The 5,837-nt window shown below is 36.3% G+C and overlaps 2 long non-coding RNA genes across 2 annotated transcripts; one reads left to right on the top strand and one right to left on the bottom strand.

Moving 5' to 3' along the window:
- The first annotated feature begins 437 nt into the window (after nucleotides 1-437).
- Nucleotides 438-1,119, top strand: LOC127159280 (uncharacterized). Its single transcript, XR_007826408.1, has 4 exons — nucleotides 438-556; nucleotides 627-700; nucleotides 788-894; nucleotides 990-1,119. It is a non-coding gene; the product is annotated as an uncharacterized LOC127159280 (long non-coding RNA).
- Nucleotides 1,120-3,095: 1,976 nt separating this feature from the next.
- LOC127159281 (uncharacterized) lies at nucleotides 3,096-4,463 on the bottom strand. The gene is made up of 5 exons (XR_007826409.1): nucleotides 4,198-4,463; nucleotides 3,837-3,865; nucleotides 3,666-3,740; nucleotides 3,446-3,514; nucleotides 3,096-3,292 (listed from the first exon to the last, which is right to left on the bottom strand). It is a non-coding gene; the product is annotated as an uncharacterized LOC127159281 (long non-coding RNA).
- Between the last annotated feature and the right edge of the window lie 1,374 nt (nucleotides 4,464-5,837).

Raw genomic sequence — 5,837 nt, 5'->3', positions numbered from 1 at the left:
CAATTATTCGTTCATTGGAGACCCGATGGCCCTCAGAGTATGGCGCTGGCCAATTACGCCGATCTCACGATCACAAAAACGCCAGTCTGATGCTGAGTCAGAGGTCTGTAGGTGACTAAATACCCTTTTTGACAGCCGCCTACTGCTTGCCTTCACAAAAAGTGTAGTTTACTTTAGTCCCTTCCCGTAAAACCTGCTAACATCAGTGATAGACAGAAATCAGGAGGTCTCAGATGATGTGCCTACTGCTCCATTCAATCCTGAGCCTGCAGTTTACTCTATCCTGGTCGTAATTTGCGGTAGCACCAGCCTCCTCACAATCTACTGGAAATAAGGATTTCAGAAGAGTCTAAAATGAATCAAATATAATGTTTTATTTGTCAGGTAAAAATGTATCACACCAATTACACAATTGTAGCCAAGCCACTAGGAGGCGATGTTGTACCTGCGGTGATAGGCAGGATTCCCTTTAAATGCCTACTTCCGACTAGTAGCAGAGCGCCTTTCAATTGTTTGGCATGCAGATGGTTGTTGGTCGCTGGGAGAACGATTTTTGGTAGGTTTTCTTTCCTTGTGGCATGTTATCTCACATATTTGAATGTAGTGTTAAAGTGTTTGCTTTTCAGTTGATTTTTAGACGTTTCTGTATTTTAAGCTGAACGACTTGGTGCACGTGAGTGTTAAGTTTGCTAACAATTGTGTAAGTGAATTATTTTATGGTGAAACGACTTGTAAATATATTTTCTTTTGTAGAAATGTATATTTTTAACTATGTGGTTGTTTTTAGTTAATAGAAGATACCTTGAGTTTCTCGTACTTGTTATTTTGGGCTGGATGAGGGTAAATGCTGAACGAGCTGCACAATATATTGCACGTGAGGGTTGACGATCTATGGTGCGTCATTTTGTTGTGAAAAATCAAGTTTATCTTTGTTCGCACTAATTTGCTACCCTTTTATATAAGTGTTATAAGCCTTTTCCTTCTTTTAGGAAGTGTGTGGGGATTATAGCCCTTCAACGGTGTATATGTGTGATCAGCTAAATGTTGTAAAGGTATCTACATTTTAACTTTTATTGTGTCACCTGGATAGCTAGCATTTTAATATTGATGGTAATAAATTTGTACATGTTTTTTTTATTTGAAATTGTATTGTTTGTGGTTTTTCTTATTGTTAATTGCCCTGTTTTATAAAGAGGGTTGAATTGTATAACCCGGGTTGACCACTTATGTCGGGTTGTTTAATGTTGTTTTCTTTTTTTAGAGTTTCTCAGTCCAGCTCATTTGATCATTGTTTTCCCACCTTAATTTATTTTTTTTGTATTTTGTTTTGTGAAGTATTCTTTGGTTTCGTGAATTATTATATTTTGAGTGTTGCCCATGACTTGTGTTTTTTGTATTTTTATTTGACAATTCTGTTGTGCTCTTGCGAAGCGTTGACTTATAGTCTTGCTCAGTGTGATTATCGAAGAGGGGTATATTCACTTCCATATGCACAAGTGTACGAGTCGGTGTGCTGTGTAAGCCAGTTGTAATTTCTTTTGGGTTTATTGTATTGTATTCTTTTCTCTTTTTTTGTTATTGTAGTGTTTGGTATGATTTTTGGAAGTGTTGTCACCCTCTAGACTGGTGTATTTCCAGCTCATATGAGCATCGCATGTCAGCTTGTGAGCAAACTCCGATACGAGCAATCCATTGTATTTAATAAAGTGAATTGTAATTTTATAGTAATTCTGCCTGGAGTACATTCATTTAATTGGATAGCCGTGCGGGACCCCCTTATTTGTAACCTTGGGATCTCCTACCCAGAGAAAATTGGAATGGCGTAGTCATAGATGGTTCCAACAAAGATAAATTTAATCGCCCCATCATACAATTAAACAATGAGAAACTGAATTTAATTCTGAATTGGATTTAAGTCAAATAAATACATAACATCAATTACTCAAATATAAATCTAAGAGTGGAAGATGCACCTGACCGCAGAGAGATACACAGCAGCATGTGAGAGATTTGGAGGCAAAGCTCCAGAGACTCTCACACACAGTGTGGGGTTCTTCTGAATACAGAATCCCCCAGTAATGTTTTGTCACTTCACTTATATACCCAGACCAAAACAAAAAAAATCTAATCAGTTGTAAAAACATAAAAGACCTTTTGGTTTGTCAGGAGATCTCATGCCCCAGGGTCACACCTGGCTGGAGATTCTCACCCGACCCTAAGGGGAAAACACACCCCTCAGCAGCAAAACACAATTCTACAGAAGTGTTCAGTCTTCCTCATAATATAAGTGACTTCTGTGAAATTGAGACCATTTTACCAATTGCACTGAGACGTTTAGAAAGATACCAATCATGAAAGGGAAACTTCAACATATTCACAAAATGTAACACATGTAGTATATGGACATTCTTAGTGACTTTCAGTGGAACCTTTTGGGGGAAAAGTGTGAGATGCAGGAGGGGAGAGGAGAGGGAGGAAGGGGGTTGTAAATGAGCAATAGGGGTGGTGTTGTTTGCCCTCTTTGAAGATCGCTTCTCCAGATTAGTTTTATTGTTTTGTTGCATTGCATCTGTTTTTGTCAGAGTTCCTGGACTTTAAATTCATGAGGAAATAATTTCACATCTTACACTTAAATGTTTTGCTAAAAAGGTCGACTAATAGATGATGGTTTTAATGGTAAAAGTCTGTAATTTTTTTTTTCTGTTAGTGGAAGTGAAAAAGGACCTATAATTTGAAAAATGAAAGAGCCACAGGTTGCCGACCCCTGCATTATTTCAATTTCTATATTTTTCTAAATTTGTTAACATTTAAAGCTGCTTGTGGTTTTGGTTGATCAAGTGATTTTTCTCATTAACACTTGCTTCTGGTGATTATCAGTGTATTATACAGGTACAAAACAGATTTCAGTATTTTCATAGATTGGTACATTAACATTATATCAGTTAAATGAAACTATGATATACGTTTAAGTTAAATCCATAAAACCTAAAATGTTGCTACAAAACTGTATTGTAACGGTAAAATTCTGGCAATCACAGCTGCCAGTAAAATGTTTTACAAAAAAAAGTTCTGTTTGTTCACACACGTGTCTAATTTTTCCAAACACCACAGTTGTGAATATTAGCATGTGGGAGGGGGAAAAAAATTCCCGTCTGCTGCTGATATGATGAGCTCCAGCAGTGATCTGTGTCATTAATGTTTATTTGTTCTTGTTCACAGAAGCGTAAAGTTCATCCCGCGGCTCATTTTCTGTTCATCTGATGGCAGCGTAAGTCACTGTATCATCATGATCCTGAAAGAACAGCACAGATTTTCTCCATCAATGTCATTATTATTAGCGCATGAGCTTCATTTGTCTGAGATTGAGATTCAGAACTACATTTCAGCAGCATATAGATGAGAGAAGCTGCTGTGATGAAGAATAAGGGAATGTGTTGCTACTCACATTGAGTGATTTTACTGGCTTTTTACTGGAAGAAGAGACTTCAGAATAAGTCACATCATCTGTCTGCTCCTAAACATACATGCAAACGTGCAGCGAACAACGTTTATAAAACAGATCAGAATTATATCTCATTGTAATATGTACAATAATACAACAGCTTTCAGTAAATCACATTCTAGAACAGACAGTGAACTGAATGTTGAATGTTTCGTTGACTCACATTGTCTCTAGCAGCAGCAGGAATGGACATGTTGATTGTTTCATACGTCCCTTTATCTTCATTCTCACCTTTGACCTTTCAAACAACAAACAGTTAAAACTGCAAAAATAACACTTTATTGAGCTTTAAAGACAGAAATCAAATCTAAATCACTGGCATTACTGAACTCACCACTGACTCATCAGTCCCCCTTTTATTATCTGAGGAAAATAAATAAATAAATAAAATAAAATAATGTGCCTCATATAATATGAGTATTTATGATAAAACACATCTGCAAAACACTGGATGCTAACAATGCTAATGACATTCAGATTACAAGACCATTCAAATGAATGAAACAATTGTTCTTTGACTTAAACATTTTTTGAGACTGACATTACAGGAATAAACTTCTGTTTGAGAATCTCATTGTCACATAATCCACATTATATGATACACACAATCTAAACTTGATGTGCTTGTTTGCTCTTCATTAAAGTGAGATCTAAACTGTTTTAAATTTTTAGAAAGGAGGAAATCTGAAACTCACCAGCTCTTTTTCTGCAGATCAGCCAGAGAACAACAAGAAGAAAAACAGCAAATGCAGCGACAGAAACAGAAATCACTGTCACTATCACAGCTGTCTGTGTTTTATCTGTAAAACATGGATTAGTTCAGATTCATTATATTATAGAACAGGGGTTTTCAAAGTGTCAGAGAAATAATTTGCTAAACCGTATTTTCTGGGCTACATGTCGCGTTTTTTATCATCTGAAATGATCTGAAACTACTACAATTTACATTCCAAAGTAACTCATATAATGCACTTAATGTCAAATAAGTGAAACACAGACACTTTAAATTTTACACTTCAACGTTTCTAGATATATTTCTCATGTTTGTGTGGAATAGGCAGTATTCACTGAGTTTTTGTTTATTTTTGTGATGCGCTTCAGGAAGAAGTTTGTGGCGTTTGTTTTCATTATTTTACAAAAGTATGACATTTTGCTGTTATTTTTGAAGGTACACCTATAAAAAAATACCATTTTAAATGTTATGTTGACATCGCAGCCTCTTCATCTTTAAAGGGGTGTTTGACTGGGTTTTTGTAGGCTTGATTGTGTTTATGGGTTGCAGTCTAACATGCGTTAATGCTCTGTTTATAAAAAAACCAAAGCATGACCGTTACGCTCGCGTCTTGTATCTTTAGCAGCACCTCTCACATGAGTGCCACATTTTTAAGACGATGTGTCAAGTTAAAAGAATTTTAACACGCAGCGCCGCTCATCAAAGTCAGTTCCAAAGCAGTGGACCAATCAGAAGAAGTCGGAGGCGGGGCAAGCGTTGAGAGCTTCTGTTTACAGTAGCAAGTTGTCATGACAGCTGTAGAGTGTAGAGAGCAGAAGGGATGCGAGAAACAAGATTAAGAGCTGCTGCTTTACAACACTGATTTTGAAACTTGTGAATTCATTATGATCATTATAAGACAGAATCACGATTCATATATGAATAGATTTTTTCGTGCACTGCTAGTTTTGACGATATGGCAACAACTCTTCCTCTTCTTGCCCCGCCCCCTTTGTTGTATGTTACCGGGGGCGGGGTTTATGTAAATATCTGGGTTTATGATGTCACCAACCCAGAAAGTAGCTCGTTGTAGTCTTCACGAGATGTTTTTGTAGGCAATAAACTGCCATAAATTTAAGAGACAATATCTCTGTTTGCATTGAACTTTCAGCCTTGCACCTTTGCAAATATTGTTTATGCTCAAACAGCAACATCACACACTAACTACAGTTAAAAATGTGAAATCACAATCAAACACCCCTTTAAAGAGATGTGATTCAGTTACTCGGTTTAATTTGTCTGTTGTTTCTGAAAATGTTTTATGTAGATGTGCTGCTGCTTTAATTACAACAGGAAACAAGAAAAGTACGAAGCTCTCTTTACATAATAAAAATAGTTTAGAAACCCAAAGTTCCACTGCAACCAATGATTTATTAATGAACACAATTCATTTGTCCATGAGCAGTTTCAGGTTCACTTACTTTAAAGTTAACTGTAAAGTTAGTTTGACATGTGACATTCATTAGACATTCGGTTTCATGCCAGAACTCTTTGTGCTTGTTATGTTCTGAGCAAAATACAAAAGAACTATTTGATTTAAACAACTACATAACAACAACAACA

This window comes from Labeo rohita, unplaced genomic scaffold (genome assembly GCF_022985175.1).
Source record: "Labeo rohita strain BAU-BD-2019 unplaced genomic scaffold, IGBB_LRoh.1.0 scaffold_2052, whole genome shotgun sequence".
NCBI lineage: Eukaryota > Metazoa > Chordata > Actinopteri > Cypriniformes > Cyprinidae > Labeo > Labeo rohita.
Note: the sequence above shows the minus strand (reverse complement) of the source record. Positions and strands in the feature narration are given on the sequence as shown.